This window comes from Oncorhynchus masou, chromosome 22 (assembly GCF_036934945.1).
Source record: "Oncorhynchus masou masou isolate Uvic2021 chromosome 22, UVic_Omas_1.1, whole genome shotgun sequence".
NCBI lineage: Eukaryota > Metazoa > Chordata > Actinopteri > Salmoniformes > Salmonidae > Oncorhynchus > Oncorhynchus masou.
Window position 1 is genome coordinate 36,800,620 of NC_088233.1, and position 16,574 is coordinate 36,817,193.

The following is a 16,574-nucleotide window of genomic DNA, read 5'->3' on the forward strand; positions in this document are numbered from 1 at the left end:
CGCTGCAGCTGTACATAATCTATTGGTAAATAGCCCACCCATTTTCACCTACCTCATCCCCACAGTTTTTATTTATTTACTTTTCTGCTCTTTTGCACACCAATATCTCTACCTGTACATGATCATTTATTAATCCAGTGTTAATCTGCAATATTGTAATTATTCGCCTACCTCCTCATGCCTTTTGCACACATGTATATAGACTCCCCTTTTTTTTCTACTGTGTTATTGACTTGTTAATTGTTTACTCCATGTGTAACTCTGTGTTGTCTGTTCACACTGCTATGCTTTATCTTGGCCAGGTCGCAGTTGTAAATGAGAACTTGTTCTCAACTAGCCTACCTGGTTAAATAAAGGTGAAATAAAAATAATAAAAAAATAGCCCGGTGCGGTACATTCCAGCTCCGCGTATCGGCCGGGCTAGAGTGAGTGTCGAGCCAAATGCCATGAAGCCGGCTCTACGCATCTGGTCCCCAGTGCGTCTCCTTGGGCCGGCTTACATGGCACCAGCCTTGCGCACGGTGTCCCCGGTTCACCTGCATAGCCCAGTGCGGGCTATTCCACCTTGCCGCACTGGCAGGGTGACCGGGAGTATTCAACCAGGTAAGGTTGGGCAGGCTCGGTGCTCAAGAGCTCCAGTGCGCCTGCACGGTCCGGTCTACCCAGTACCACCTCCACGCACCAGCCCTCCGGTGGCCGCTCCCCACACCAGGCTTCCTGTGCGTGTCCTCGGCCCAGTACCACCAGTGCCAGCACCACGCATCAGGCCTACAGAGCCTTCCTCCTCTACAGCGCTGCCGGAGTCTCCCGCCTGTTTAGCGCTGCCAGAGCCTTCCGCCCCTACAGCGCTGCCGGAGCCTCCCGCCTGTTTAGCGCTGCCAGAGCCTTCCGCCTCTACAGCGCTGCCAGAGTCTCCCGCCTGTTCAGAGCTGCCAGTCTGCAAGGAGCAGCCAGAGCTGCTAGTCTACAAGGAGCATCCAGAGCTGCCAGTCTGCAAGGAGCTGCCAGTCTGCATAGAGCAGCCAGAGCTGCCAGTCTGCATGGAGCTGCCAGTCTGCATGGAGCAGCCAGAGCTGCCAGTCTGCATGGAGCAGCCAAAGCTGCCAGTCTGCAAGGAGCTGCCAGTCTGCAAGGAGCTGCAAGGAGCTGCCAGTCTGCAAGAAACTGCCAGAGCCGCCAGTCTGCATGGAGCAGCCAGAGCCGTCAGTCAGCATGGAGCAGCCAGAGCCGTCAGTCAGCATGGAGCAGCCAGAGCCGTCAGTCAGCATGGAGCAGCCAGAGCCGTCAGTCAGCATGGAGCAGCCAGAGCTGCCAGTCAGCATGGAGCATGCATGGAGCAGCCAGAGCCGTCAGTCTGCCAGGATCCGCCAGTCAGCCAGACTCTTCCAGATCCGCCAGTCAGCCAGGATCTTCCAGATCCGCCAGTCAGCCAGGATCTTCCAGATCCGCCAGTCAGCCAGACTCTTCCAGATCCGCCAGTCAGCAAGGATCTTCCAGATCCGCCAGCCAGCCAGGATCTGCCAGAGCCAACTACCTGCCTGAGCTTCCTCTCAGTGCTGAGCTTCCTCTCAGTGCTGAGCTTCCTCTCAGTGCTGAGCTTCCCCTCAGTCCCGAGCTACCCTTCAGTTCCAAGCTACCTCAGTCCAGTGGGGCCCTTGGTGAGGGCTACTAGGCCAAGGTCGACGGCGAGGGTCACCTATCTAAGGACGCGAGGAAAATGGACTAAGACTTTGTTGGAGTGGGGTCCACGTTCCCCGCCGGAGCCGCCACCGTGGACAGACGCCCACCCGGACCCTCCCCTATGGGTTTTGGTGTGCGGCCGGGAGTCCGCACGCTGGGGGGTTTTGTCGCGCCCTGGTCTTAGTATTTTGAGTTTTCTTTATTTATTTGGTCAGGCCAGGGTGTGACATGGGTTTTGGTATGTGGTGTGTTTTTGTCTTGGGGTTTTTCACAGGTATTGGGATTGTAGCTCAGTTGGGTTTTCTAGCTTAGTCTATGGCTGTCTGAAGTGGTTCTCAATCAGAGGCAGGTGTTTATCGTTGTGTCTGATTGGGAACCATATTTAGGCAGTCATATTCTTTGAGTTTGTCGTGGGTGATTGTCCTTGTTACTGTCTATGTGTTACTTTGCACCAGTATTGGCTGTTTCGGTTTTCGTGTTACGTTTCTTGTTTTGTAGTGTTTGTGTTTATTTTTTTATTTTTATTAAACATGAATCTCAATAGCCACACCGCATTTTGGTCCGACTCTCCTTCACATAAAGAAAGCCGTTACACCAGCACTTCCAGCATTACAACCAGGAATATGACTTTCGCGAATCGGATCCTTTGTTCGTACCCCCAAGGGAAATTTAACTGATCCCAGAGGCCGATCCAAAACACAGACGGCGGAGGAGAGGTACTCAGAGTGGTCTTCTAGTCCCACTTAGGAGGCGCGCAGACCACCCACCACTTCCAAGTATATTACTCGCTAATGTTCAGTCTCTGGATAATAAAGTTGACGAGCTCAGGTTGGGGATGTATTTCCAGAGAGACATCAGGGATTGTCTCACGAAAACATGCCTCTCTCGGGATATACGGTCTGAGTCCGTCCAGCCAGTTGGGTTCTCAGTTCATCGCGCAGACAATAATAAATATCTCTCTGGGAAGAAGAAGGGCATGTGTGCATGTTTCTTGATTAACGAGTGATGGTGTGATTGTGATAAAATACAGGAACTCAAGTCCTTTTGTTCACCCAACCTAGAATACCTCACAATCAAATGCCGATCGTATTATCTCCCAAGAGAACTCTCTTCGATTATAGTCAGAGCTGTGCATATCCCCCTCAAGCCGATACCGCGACGGCTCGCAAATAACTTCACTGGACTTTATGCAAACTGGAAACCACATATCCTTAGGCCGCATTTACTGTAGTTGAGGATTTTAATAAAGCAAATTTGAGAAAAAGGCTGCCGAAGTTCTATCAACGCATTGACTGTAGTACACGTGCTGCTAAAACACTCGACCACTGCTACTCCAACTTCCGGGATGCCTACAAGGCCCTCCCCCGCCCTCCTTTCGGCAAATCTGATCACGACTCCATTTTGCTCCTCCCTTCCTATAGGCAGAAACTCCATCAGGAAGTACCTGTGCTCAGGACTATTCAACACTGGTCTGACCAATCGGAATCCACGCTTCAAAATTGTTTTGATAACGCCGACTGGGATACGTTCCGTTTAGCCTCCAAGAATAATATCGACGACTATACTGATACGGTGATTGAGTTTATCAGGAAGTGTATAGGAGACGTTGTACCCACTGTGACTATTAAAACCTACCCTAATCAAAAATCGTGGATAGATGGCAGCATTGCGCAAAACTGAATGGGCGAACCATCGCATTTAACCATGGCAAGGTGACTGGGAATATGGCCGAATACAAACAGTGTAGTTATTCCCTCCGTTAGGCAATCAAACAAGTAAAACGTCAGTATAGAGACAAAGTGGAATCGCAATTTAATGGCTCAGACACGAGACGTATGTGGCAGGGTCTACAGACAATCATTGACAACAAAGGGTAAACCAGCCACGTCGCGGACAACAACGTCTTGCTTCTGGACAAGCTAAACACCTTCGCCTGTTCTGAGGATAACACAGTGCGACCGATGCGGCCCATTACCGAGGACTGTGGGCTCTCCTTCTCCATGGTCGACGTGAGTAAGACATTTAAGCGTGTTATCCCAGACCAGCTAGCTGGAGTGTTTACGGACATATTCAATCTCTCCCGATCTCAGTTTACTGTCCACACATGCTTCAAGATGTCCACCATTGCTTTCTTGTGTGCAGGAACAAAGGTAACTGAACTAAATGACTATCGACCTGTAGCACTCACTTCTGTCATCATGAAGTGCTTTGAGAGACTAGTCAAGGATCATATCACCTCTACTTTACCTGACACCCTAGACCCACTTCAATTTGCTTACCGCCCCAATAGATCCGCAGACCATGCAATTGCCACCGCAATGCACACAGCCCTATCCCATCTGGACAAGAGGAATACCTATGTTATAATACTGTGAATTGAATATAGCTCAGCATTCAACACCATGGTACCCACCAAGCTCTGCACTAAGCTTGAGGCCCTGGGTCTGAACCTTCCCTGTCAAACTGGGTCCTGGACTTCCTGACGGGCCTCCCTGGTGGTGAAGGCAGGACAAAACACCTCCGCTTTGCTGATCATCAACACTCGTCCCCCACAAGGATGTGTGCTCAGCACGTCCTGTACTCCCTGTTTGCCCATGACTGCACGGCCACGCACGCCTCCAACTCAATCATCAAGTTTGCAGATGAAACAACAGTAGTAGGCCTGATTACCAACAATGACGAGACAGCCTGCAAGGAGGAGGTGAGGGCCATGGGAGTGTGGTGCCATTAAAATAACATCTCACCCAACGTCAACCAAACAAAGGAGCTAATCGTGCACTTCAGGAAACAGGAAACAGCAGAGGGAGCACTCCCCTATCCATATCTATGGGTCCGCAGTGGAGATGGTGGAAAGCTTCAAGTTCCTCAGCGTACACATCACTGGCAAACTGAAATCGTCCACCCACCCAGAAAGTGTTGTCAAGAAGGTGCAACAGCGCCTCATCAACCACAGGAGGCTGAAAAAAGTTAGCTTGGCACCTAAAACCCTCAAACTTTTACAGTTTACAGATGCACAATTGAGATCATCCTGTCAGGCTGTATCACCGCTTGGTACAGCAACTGCACCGCCCGCAACCTCAGGGCTCTGCAGAGGGTGGTCCGGTCTGCCCGACGCATCACCGGCGGAAAACTGCCTGTACTCCAGGACACATATAGCCCCCGATATCACAGGAAGGCCAAAAAGATAATCAAGGACAACAACCACCTGAGCCACTGCCTGTTCACCTCACTATCATCCAGAAGGCGAGGTCAGTACAGATGCATCAAAGCTGGGACCGAAAGACTGAAAAACAGCTTCTATCTCAAGACCATCAGACTGTTAAATAGCCATCACTAGCACAGACAGGCTGCTGCCCTATATACATGGACTTGGAATCACTGGCCTCTTTAATGGGACACTAGTCACTTTAATAATGTTGAAATATTTTGCATTACTCGTCTCATACACTTGAAGTCGGAAGTTTATATACACCTAAGCCAACTACATTTAAACTCAGTTTTTCACAATTCCTGACATCTAATCCAATTAAGAAATCCCTGTCTTATGTCAGTTAGGATCACCACTTAATTTTAGGAATGTGAAATGTCAGAATAATAGTAGAGTGATTTATTTCAGCTTATTTCATCACATTCCCAGTGGGTCAGAATTTTACATACACTCCAATTACTATTTGGCAGCATTGTTTTTAAACTGTTTAACTTGGGTCAAATGTTTCAGGTAGCCTCCCACAAGCTTCCCTTAATAAGTTGGGTGAATTTTGGCCCATTCCTCCTGACAGAGCTGGTGTAACTGAGTCAGGTTTGTAGGCCTCCTTGCACGCACACACCAGAAATATTCTATAGGGTTGAGGTCAGGGCTTTGTGATGGCCACTCCAATACCTTGACTTTGTTGTCCTTAAGCCATTTTGCCACAACTTTGGAAGTATGCTTGGGGTCATTGTCCATTTGGAAGACCCATTTGTGACCAAGCTTTAACTTCCTGACTGATGTCTTGAGATGCTGCTTCAATATATCCACATAGTTTCCCTACCTCATGATGCCATCTATTTTGTGAAGTGCACCAGTCCCTCCTGCAGCAAAGCACCCCCACAACATGATGCTGCCACCCTCGTGCTTCACGGTTGGGATGGTGTTCTTCGGCTTGCAAGCCTCCCCCTTTTTCCTCTAAACATAACGATGGTCATTATGGCCAAACAGTTCTATTTTTGTTTCATCAGACCAGTGGACATTTCTCCAAAAAGTATGATCTTTTTCCCCATGTGCAGTTGCAAACCGTAGTCTGGCTTTTTTATGATGGTTTTGGAGCAGTGGCTTCTTCCTTGCTGAGCGTTTTACTGTGGATATGGATACTTTTGCACCTGTTTCCTCCAGCATCTTCACAAGGTCCTTTGCTGTTGTTCTGGGAATGATTTACACTTCTCGCACCAAAGTACGTGTCACGTTCTGACCATCGTTCGTGTGTGTTTTCCTTGTTTTAGTGTTGGTCAGGACGTGAGCTGGGTGGGCATTTTATGTTGTGTGTCTGGTTTGTCTATTTTTATGTTTGGCCTGATATGGTTCTCAATCAGAGGCAGGTGTTAGTCATTGTCTCTGATTGGGAACCATATTTAGGTAGCCTGTTTTGTGTTGGGTTTTGTGGGTGATTGTTCCTGTCTTTGTGTTTGTGGCACCAGATAGGACTGTTTTGGTTTTTCACAGTTCTTGTTTTGTAGATTGTTGTACTTTCATCTTTATTAAAGATGCACAAAACTAACCACGCTGCATTTTGGTCTGCCTCTCCTTCCCCAGAAGAAAACCATTACAGAATTACCCACCAACCAAGGACCAAGCGGCGTGGTAAACAGAGGCAGCAGCAACAGCAGCAGCAGGAGAAGTGACAGGTGCAGCAGGTGCAACAGCAGCAGCAGCAAAAGCAGCAGCAGGAGAAGCAGCAGGAGAAGCAGCAGCAGCAGGAGAAGCAACAGAAGCAGCAGCAGCAGCAGCAGTGGGAGAGGCTGCAGTATTTGGAAGAATGGACTTGGGAGAAGATCCTTGACGGGAAAGTACCCTGGGCAGAGCCAGGGGAATATTGCTGTCCCAAAGCCGAGCTGGAGGCAGCGAAAGCAGAGAGGCGGCATTATGAGGAGCAAGCATGGCAGAGCGGCTGGAAGCCCGAGAGGCACCCCAAAAATTTCTTGGGGGGGTGGCAAAGGGAGAGTGTGGCAGAGTCAGGAGCCAGACCTGAGCCAACTCCCCCTGTTAACCGTAAGGAGCCATGGATGTTATCGGAGCTATCGGCGAAGCTGAGGGCTGAGTCTGAGAGGGTCGAGGAGTTATTGGACAGAATGGAGGAGAGTGAATGGATGGGAGATGAGGAGACACTCGAGGAGGTGTTAATAGAATTGGGGGAGTGTGAAGAGAGAGAGCAGTTCATTTGGCGTGGTATGCAAGGCATTCGCCCTGAGGTGTGTGTCCCCAGCCCTGTACCACCAGTGCCGGCACCCCGCACCAGGCTGTCTCTCCGTCCCATCAACACAGGTGCTCCTGCCTGTCCGGCGTACCAGAGTTTCCACCCCTCAGTCCAGAGGCGCCAGATCCCCTCAGTCCAGAGGCGCCAGAGCCCCTCAGTCCAGAGGCGCCAGAGCCCCTTAGTCCAGGGGCACCAGAGCTTCTCTGTCCAGTGTGGCTGGAGCATTCCTCCGCTCCAGCGCAGCCAGAGTCTCCCGCCTGTCCGGTGCTGTCAGAGCTCCCGCCCCTCATTCCAGAGGCGCCAGAGCCCCTCATTCTAGAGGCGCCAGAGCCCCTCAGTCCAGAGGCGCCAGAGCTCCTTGGTCCAGCACTGCCAGAGCCCCTCAGTCCAGAGCTGCCAGTGCCGCCCTCAGTCCAGAGTGCCGCCAGTCTGCCCTGCGCCGCCAGTCCAGAGGCAGCACCGCCAGTGCCCCAGTCTGCCCAGTCCAGAGGCAGTCTGCCCAGAGCTTCTCTGTCCAGTGTGGCAGGAGCAGTGCCTCCAGTCTGCCCAGCGCAGCCAGTGAGTCTCCCGCCTGCCCAGTGCCGCCAGTCTGCCCAGTGCCGCCAGCTGCCCAGCGCTGCCAGTCATTCCAGCCAGTGCCGCCAGTCTGAGCCCCAGTGCCGCCATTCTAGAGGCGCCAGTGCCGCCAGTCTGTCCAGCACTGCCAGTGCCCTTCCTGTCCGGCGCCGCCAGTGCCGCCAGTCTGCCCAGTGCGCAGTCGCCAGCGCCGCCAAGTCAGTCTGCCCAGTGCCGCCAGTCTGCCCAGTGCCGCCAGTCTGCCCAGTGCCGCCAGTCTGCCCAGCGCCGCCAGTGCCGCCAGTCTGCCCAGCGCCGCCAGTGCCGCCAGTCTGCCCAGTGCCGCCAGTCTGCCCAGTGCCGCCAGTCTGCCCAGTGCCGCCAGTCTGCCTAGTGCCGCCAGTCTGCCCAGCGCCGCCAGTGCCGCCAGTCTGCCCAGCGCCGCCAGTGCCGCAGTCTGCCCAGCGCCGCCAGTCTGCCCAGTGCCGCCAGTCTGCCCAGTGCCGCCAGTCTGCCCAGCGCTGCCAGTGCCGCCAGTCTGCCCAGCGCCGCCAGTGCCGCCAGTCTGCCCAGCGCCGCCAGTGCCGCCAGTCTGCCCAGCGCTGCCAGTGCCGCCAGTCTGCCCAGCGCCGTCAGTGCCGCAGTCTGCCCAGCGCCGCCAGTCTGCCAAGTGTCGCCAGTCTGCCCAGCGCCGCCAGTGCCGCCAGTCTGCCCAGTGCCGCCAGTCTGCCCAGTGCCGCCAGCGCCGCCAGTCTGCCCAGCGCCGCCAGTGCCGGCCGTCGCCAGTCTGTGCCGCCAGTCTGCCCAGCGCCGCCAGCGCCGCCAGTCTGCCCAGCGCCGCCTGCCCAGCCGCCAGTGCCGCCAGTCTGCCCAGCGCCGCCAGTGCCGCCAGTCTGCCCAGCACCGCCAGTCTGCCGCCAGTGCCGCCAGTCTCTGCCCAGTGCCGCCAGTCTGCCCAGCGCCGCCAGTGCCGCCAGTCTGCCCAGCGCCGCCAGTGCCGCCAGTCTGCCCAGTGCCGCCAGTCTGCACAGCGCCGCCAGTGCCGCCAGTCTGCCCAGCGCCGGCAGTGACGCCAGTCTGCCCATCGCAGCCAGTGCCGCCAGTCTGCCCAGTGCCGCCAGACTGTCCAGCGCCGCCAGTGCCGCCAGACAGCCCAGCGCCGCCAGTGGATCTGCCAGAACTGCCAGTCAGCCAGGATCTGCCAGAACTGCCAGTCAGCCAGGATCTGCCAGAACTGCCAGTCAGCCAGGATGTGCCAGAGCCGTCAGTCAGCCAGGAACCGCCAGTCTGTCAGGATCCGCCAGTCTGTCAGGATCTGCCAGAACTGCCAGTCAGCCAGGATCTGCCAGAACTGCCAGTCTGCTAGGATCTTCCAGATCCGCCAGTCAGCCAGGATCCGCCAGTCAGCCAGGATCCGCCAGTCTGTCAGGATCCGCCAGTCAGCCAGGATCTGCCAGAACTGCCTGTCAGCCATGATCTGCCAGAACTGCCAGACAGCCAGGATCCGCCAGTCAGCCAGGATCCGCCAGTCTGCCAGAGCTGCCAGTCAGCCAGCATCTGCCGGAACCGCCAGTCAGCCAGGATATGCCGGAACCACCAGTCAGCCAGGATCTGCCGGAACCACCAGTCAGCCAGGATCTGCCGGAACCGCCGGTGCCGCCAGTCTGCCCAGCAACGCCAGTGCCGCCCGTCAGCCAGGTGCCGCCAGTCAGCCAGGAGCCGCCAGTGCCGCCAGTCAGCCAGGAGCCGCCAGAGCCGCCAGTCTGCCAGGATCAGTTAGATCCGCCAGTCAGCCAGGATCCGCCAGTCAGCCTGGATCTGCCAGGACTGCCAGTCAGCCAGGATCTGCCAGAACTGCCAGTCAGCCAGGATGTGCCAGAGCCGTCAGTCAGCCAGGATCCACCCGTCAGCCAGGATCTTCCAGATCCGCCAGTCAGCCAGGATCCGCCATTCAGCCAGGATCCGCCATTCAGCCAGGATCTGCCGGAACCGCCAGTCAGCCAGGATCTGCCGGAACCGCCAGTCAGCCGGAACCACCAGCCAGCCAGGATCTGCTAGATTCATCAACCTGCCTGAACTTCCTCTCAGTCCTGAGCTTCCTCTCAGTCCTGAGCTTCCTCTCAGTCCTGAGCTGCCCCTCAGTCCGGAGCTGCTCCTCAGTCCAGTGGGGCCCATTGTTAGGGATCCTAGGCCAAGGTCAGCGGTGAGGGTTGTGTTGGGTTTTGTGGGTGATTGTTCCTGTCTTTGTGGCACCAGATTGGACTGTTTTGGTTTTTCACGTTTCTTGTTTTGTAGATTGTTGTACTTTCATCTTTATTAAAGATGCACAAAACTAACCACACTGCATTTTGGTCCGCCTCTCTTTCCCCAGAAGAAAACCATTACAGTTTGTTTATCTCTAGGAGACAGAATGCGCCTCCTTCCTGAGCAGTATGACGGCTGCGTGGTCCCATGGTGTTATACTTACGTACTATTGTTTGTACAGATGAATGTGGTACCGTCAGGCATTTGGAAATTGCTCCCAAGGATGAATCAGACTTGTGGAGGTCTACAATTTTGTTTCTGGGTTCTTGGCTGATTTCTTTTGATTTTCCCATGATGTCAAGCAAAGAGGCACTGAGTTTGAAGGTAGGCCTTGACTCAAATGATGTCAATTAGCCTATCAGAAGCTTCAAAAGCCATGACATCATTTTCTGGAATTTTCCAAGCTGTTTAAAGGCACAGTCAACTTAGTGTATGTAAACTTCTGACCCACTGGAATTGTGATACAGTGAATTATAAGTGAAATAATGTCTGTAAACAATTTTTGGAAAAATCACTTGTGTCATGCCCAAAGTAGATGTCCTAACCGACTTGCCAAACTATAGTTTGTTAACAAGAAATTTGTGGAGTGGTTGAAAAACCAGTTTTAATGATTCTAACCTCAGTGTATGTACCCGTACAACTTCAACTATATGTATATACTGTATTCTATCATTTTCTACTGTATCCTAGTCTATGCCACTCTGACATTGCTCTCCCAAATATTTATATATTCCTTATTCCAATCCCTTACTTTAGATTTGTGTGTATTGTTAGATATTACTGTTAGATAATACTGCACTGTTAGAGTGAGAAACAAAAGCATTTCGCTACACCCGCAATAAAATCTGCTAAACACTTGTATGTGACCAATAAAAATTGTACCATCCTGTTTATATGTATATCTTATGTTTCTCCAAGGTCAGGTTGTTACAATAGGGATCAACAGTGAAATTGATACTACGTTGTTTTCATTGCCAGATGATCAACCCTTGAATAAGAGATGAATCATTCATCATATCTGCAGTCGATAATATCTACTTGGATTATACATTTTTTTTTTTACCATGTGCTTTTGAAATTGGTTATTTCTGTCTTTAATTAAGTTAAGCAGACTAAATCCCTCAAATTAGGATGCATTGGAATTAAAGCAGCTTTTCCAATTCACTCCTGTGAGGATAAAAAAACGAATCAATCAAACGTTATTTTGCCGGCGGTGCCATGTCATGCATTAAAACCGGAACTTCAAGGATTTTGTAATTCAATTCCAAAGCAATTTGAGGAGGGCTCAAATTGAATGCCGTGCAAGGGGATTAAAATATCTCAAAATTACAGTGGGTATTATAAGTATTCACCCCCCTTGGATTTTTTCCTATTTTGTTGCGTTACAAAGTGGGATTTAAATGAATTGAATTGTTATTTTCTGTCATTGATCTACACAAAATGCTCTGTCAAAGTGGAAGAAAATTTGTATTTTGAACAAATAATAATATGAAAAATAAAACACTGCTATACCTTTAGATTAGATTAGTATTCAACCCCCTGAGTCAATGTCAATACACATTTGGCAGTGATTACAGCTGTGAGTCTTCTTGGGTTACTCTTTAAGAGCTTTGCACCCTTGGATTGTGCAATATTTTCCCATTATTCCCATTATTCTTCTCAAAATTCTTCATGCTCTGTCAGCAATGATCAAGTCTTGCCATAGATTTTCAAGCAGATTTAAGAAAAAACTGTAACTTGGCCACTCAGGAGCACTCACTGTCTTCTTGTTAAGCAACTCCACTATAGATTTGGCCTTGTGTCGTAGAAGATTGTCCTGGTGAATTCTTCTCCCATTGTCTATTGTAAAACAGACTGAAGCAGCTTTTTCTCTAGAATCCTGTTTTCTTTTTGTCCTGAAAAATGTACAGTTATCAATGTAACTACTGATCCCTGATGGAGGGAACGAAGTTCTAACAACAGAGCAATTGCAGTGACTTGATAATGCGTCACGTGTCGGCTCAAACCCACAGGGAAACTGTGGTAACCCGGATAAAAGCGTTATCTGTGTGCTACCTAACATACTCCTGGACCCAGCCAGAAGAATACTATGAGCCATATTGGGAACAGTTGCATCCAAGTGATTTTAAACATCACAAAGGTATGTGGGCAACCCCAACTCATTGCAGCACAGATATCACCAATGCTGAGCTAACCTTGTCCTTTGCTGTCATATGCCAGAGAGATACTGTAGGCTCCACAATCCAATGAGAAAGACGCTGCTTAGAAGCTCCCTGCCGCGAGATGAATTAGCGAAATAGACAAAAAGCTGGTCAGAAACGCAGATATCCTTGTTCCTATCCATATACAGTACCAGTCAAAAGTTTGAGCACACCTACTCATTCCAGGGTTTTTCTTTATTTTTAGACATCAAAGACATCAAAACTATGAAATAACACATATGGAATCATGTAGTAACCAAAAAAGTATTAAACAAATCAGAGCTGAAGAGTGAAGAATTGTGTAAATGGTTGCGAGCCCTGGTATTATAGCCATGAAGGCGGGTTCTTCCGAGGCCTGGCTCGGCATCCATTGTCCTGTTGGGTGTTATTTCAGTTTGCTTCAGGTGAATAGGATTGGTCGTTGACTCCCCATAGTATGTTGTGCCGAGTGACCGACTAAAGGGGAACTGTCAAGCATATCCATCCCATAATGCAGCCACCACCATGCTTGAAAATAAGGAGGCAGATAGTCAGTGATGTGTTGTGTTGGATTTGCCCCAAACATAGGCTTTGAATTTAGGCCAAATGTTTATTAATTTGTCGTGTTTTTTTGCAGTATTACTTTTTGTACTTCCTTAATCTTGATGATTTTCTTGACCTTTATTTGACATCGGGTGCTGTAGATGTCCTGGAGAGATGAAAAATGTGTCATAACCCTTTTTTTGTCACTGTAAAGTGTGCCGGTATAGTCAGTCTTCTGATTCAGAGGTAAACAAAACACAGACCCTGCAGACCCTGCATGTTTTAGGTGATTTTTATTCTGTATATTTTTATTATTTTCACTGTCATTGAGGTCATTACTGTGGAGTAACTAAAACGTTGTTGATCCATCCTCAGTTTTCTCCCTTCATAGCCATTGAACTCTGTAGCTGTTTTAAAATCACCAATGGCTCATGGTGACATCCCTGAGCAGTTTCCTTTCTTTCCTGCAGTTCAGTTCAGTTCAGAAGGAAGACTGTATCTTTGCTGTGTCTGGATGGTTTACTACGTCATCCACTGCATATTTATTAACTTGAACATGCATAAAGATATATTAAATGCCTGATTTGTTATTGTAACCCATCTACCAATCACCGCCCTTCTGTATGATGCTTTTGAAAAGCTCCCTGGTCTTTGCAATGGAATCTATGCTTGATTGAGGGACCTTACAAATGTTGTATGTATGGGGGACAGAGGAAGTCATAAAAATAATCAGTTCAGACCCTATTATTTCACACAGAGTGAGTCCATGTAACTTAATACGTGATTTGTTAAGCCATATTTGACTCCTGAACTAATTTACATTTGTATAGTTTTTTTCTCTCACTTTGACATTGTGGAGTAATTGTGTCGATCAATGACAAATCTAAGGGGGTGAATACATATGAAAGTACTGTAACTATGGAATGCTGCCATCATGCTGCTGCACTAGAAGGAATTGTATTTAAACAATTAATGAAAAATATGATTACATAAGTGACAAAAACTTTCATTATGATCACCCATGACTGTGTGGCCACGCACGACCAACTCAATTATCACGTTTACTGACGACACGACAGCTTGAATAATAACAACGACGAGACAGCCTACAGGAAGGATGTTAGAACCCTGAAAAGAACCTCTCCCTCAATGTCAACAAAACGAATGAGCTTATCATGGAGAAAAGGAGACCGAAGACAGAGCACAACCCCATTCTCTTTGACAGGCCGCAGTGGATAGGGTCAAAAGCTTCAAGTTCCTCGTCATGCACAACACCGTGGACCTGAAATGGTCTCGTCACACCGACATTGTGGTGAAGAAGGCGCAACAGCATCTCTACAACCTCAGGCTGTTGAAGAAATTCGGCACGGCTCCTAAGACCCTCACAAACGTCTACAGATACATCATTGTCAGCACTCTATTGGGCAGCATCACTGCCTGTTAAAGCAACTGCTCTGCCCTCAACCACAAGGCTCTCCATAGAGTGGTGAGGGCAGCCCAACGTATCACTGGGGACATGCTGCCCGCCCTCCAGGACATCTACAGCACCCGATGTCAAATAACTTCAAGAAAATCATCAAGATTTGGCATTTGCTCAACCAAGAAGCAGCCCAATACATACAGTTGATGATCTTCATCAGAATGCACTCCCAGGAATCCCAGTTCCACAATAAATGTTTGTTTTGTTTGATAAAGTCCATCATTTATGTCCAAATACCTCCTTCTGTTAGCGCGTTTAGTTCACAAATCCTTTGTCTTTAGAAATGCAATGGAATGCAGGTTGCTCTCACAGGCGCACGCGTGATCAGCTCATGGCCTTCTGCCAGACCTCTGGTTGAAACAGCTCTCATTCTCTCCCCCTTCATAGTATAAGCCTGAAACAATGTTCTAAAGACTGTTGACATCTAGTGGAAGCCTTAGGAAGTGCAATATGACCGCATAGACACTGTATATTTGATAGGCAATGAGTTGAAAAACTACAAACCTCAGATTTCCCACTTCCTGGTTGGATTTTTCTCAGGTTTTCACCTGCCATATGAGTTCTGTTATACTCACATACAGTGCCTTGCGAAAGTATTCGGCCCCCTTGAACTTTGCGACCTTTTGCCACATTTCAGGCTTCAAACATAAAGATATAAAATGTGATTTTTTTGTGAAGAATCAACAACAAGTGGGACACAATCATGAAGTGGAAGGACATTTATTGTATATTTCAAACTTTTTTAACAAATCAAAAACTGAAAAATTGGGCGTGCAAAATTATTTAGCCCCCTTAAGTTAATACTTTGTAGCACCACCTTTTGCTGCGATTACAGCTGTAAGTCGCTTGGGGTATGTCTCTATCAGTTTTGCACATCGAGAGACTGAAATTTTTTCCCATTCCTCCTTGCAAAACAGCTCGAGCTCAGTGAGGTTGGATGGAGAGCATTTGTGAACAGCAGTTTTCAGTTCTTTCCACAGATTCTCGATTGGATTCAGGTCTGGACTTTGACTTGGCCATTCTAACACCTGGATATGTTTATTTTTGAACCATTCCATTGTAGATTTTGCTTTATGTTTTGGATCATTGTCTTGTTGGAAGACAAATCTCCGTCCCAGTCTCAGGTCTTTTGCAGACTCCATCAGGTTTTCTTCCAGAATGGTCCTGTATTTGGCTCCATCCATCTTCCCATCAATTTTAACCATCTTCCCTGTCCCTGCTGATGAAAAGCAGGCCCAAACCATGATGCTGCCACCACCATGTTTGACAGTGGGGATGATAGGTTCAGGGTGATGAGCTGTGTTGCTTTTACGCCAAACATAACAGCCAAGAGGCCCATGATCAGTCTTCTCCTTGTATGAGCTGAAAGTTTAGAGGGACGGCCAGGTCTTGGTAGATTTGCAGTGGTCTGATACTCCTTCCATTTCAATATTATCGCTTGCACAGTGCTCCTTGGGATGTTTAAAGCTTTGGAAATCTTTTTGTATCCAAATCCGGCTTTAAACTTCTTCACAACAGTATCTCGGACCTGCCTGGTGTGTTCCTTGTTCTTCATGATGCTCTCTGCGCTTTTAACGGACCTCTGAGACTATCACAGTGCAGGTGCATTTATATGGAGACTTGATTACACACAGGTGGATTGTATTTATCATCATTAGTCATTTAGGTCAACATTGGATCATTCAGAGATCCTCACTGAACTTCTAAATGTCGTTCCACTTCATGATTGTGTCCCACTTGTTGTTGATTCTTCACAAAAAATACAGTTTTATATCTTTATGTTTGAAGCCTGAAATGTGGCAAAAGGTTGCAAAGTTCAAGGGGGCCGAATACTTTCGCAAGGCACTGTACATCATTCAAACAGTTTTAGTGTTTTCTATCCAAATCTACTAATAACATGCATATATTGGCTTCTGGGCCTGAGTAACAGGCAGTTTTCTCTGGGCACGCTTTTCATCCAAACGTGAAAATGCTGCCCCCTATCCCAAACAGGTTTTTTAAAAACTTTATTGTCCTTAAGCCATTTTGCCACAATTTTGGAAGTATGCTCATTGTCCATTTAGAAGACCCATTTGCGACCAAGATTTAACTTCCTGACTGATGCCTTGAGATGTTGCTTCAATATATCCACATAATTTCCCTACCTCATGATCCCATCTATTTTGTGAACTGCACCAGTCCCTCCTGCAGCAGAGCACCACCACAACATGATGCTGCCACCCCCATGCTTCAAGGTTGGAATGGTGTTCTTCGGCTTGCAAGCCTCCCTCTTTTTCCTCCAAACATAATGATGGTCATTATGGACAAAAAGTTATATTTTTGTTTCATCAGACCAGAGAACATTTCTCCAAAAAGTATTATCTTTGTTCCCATTTGCAGTTG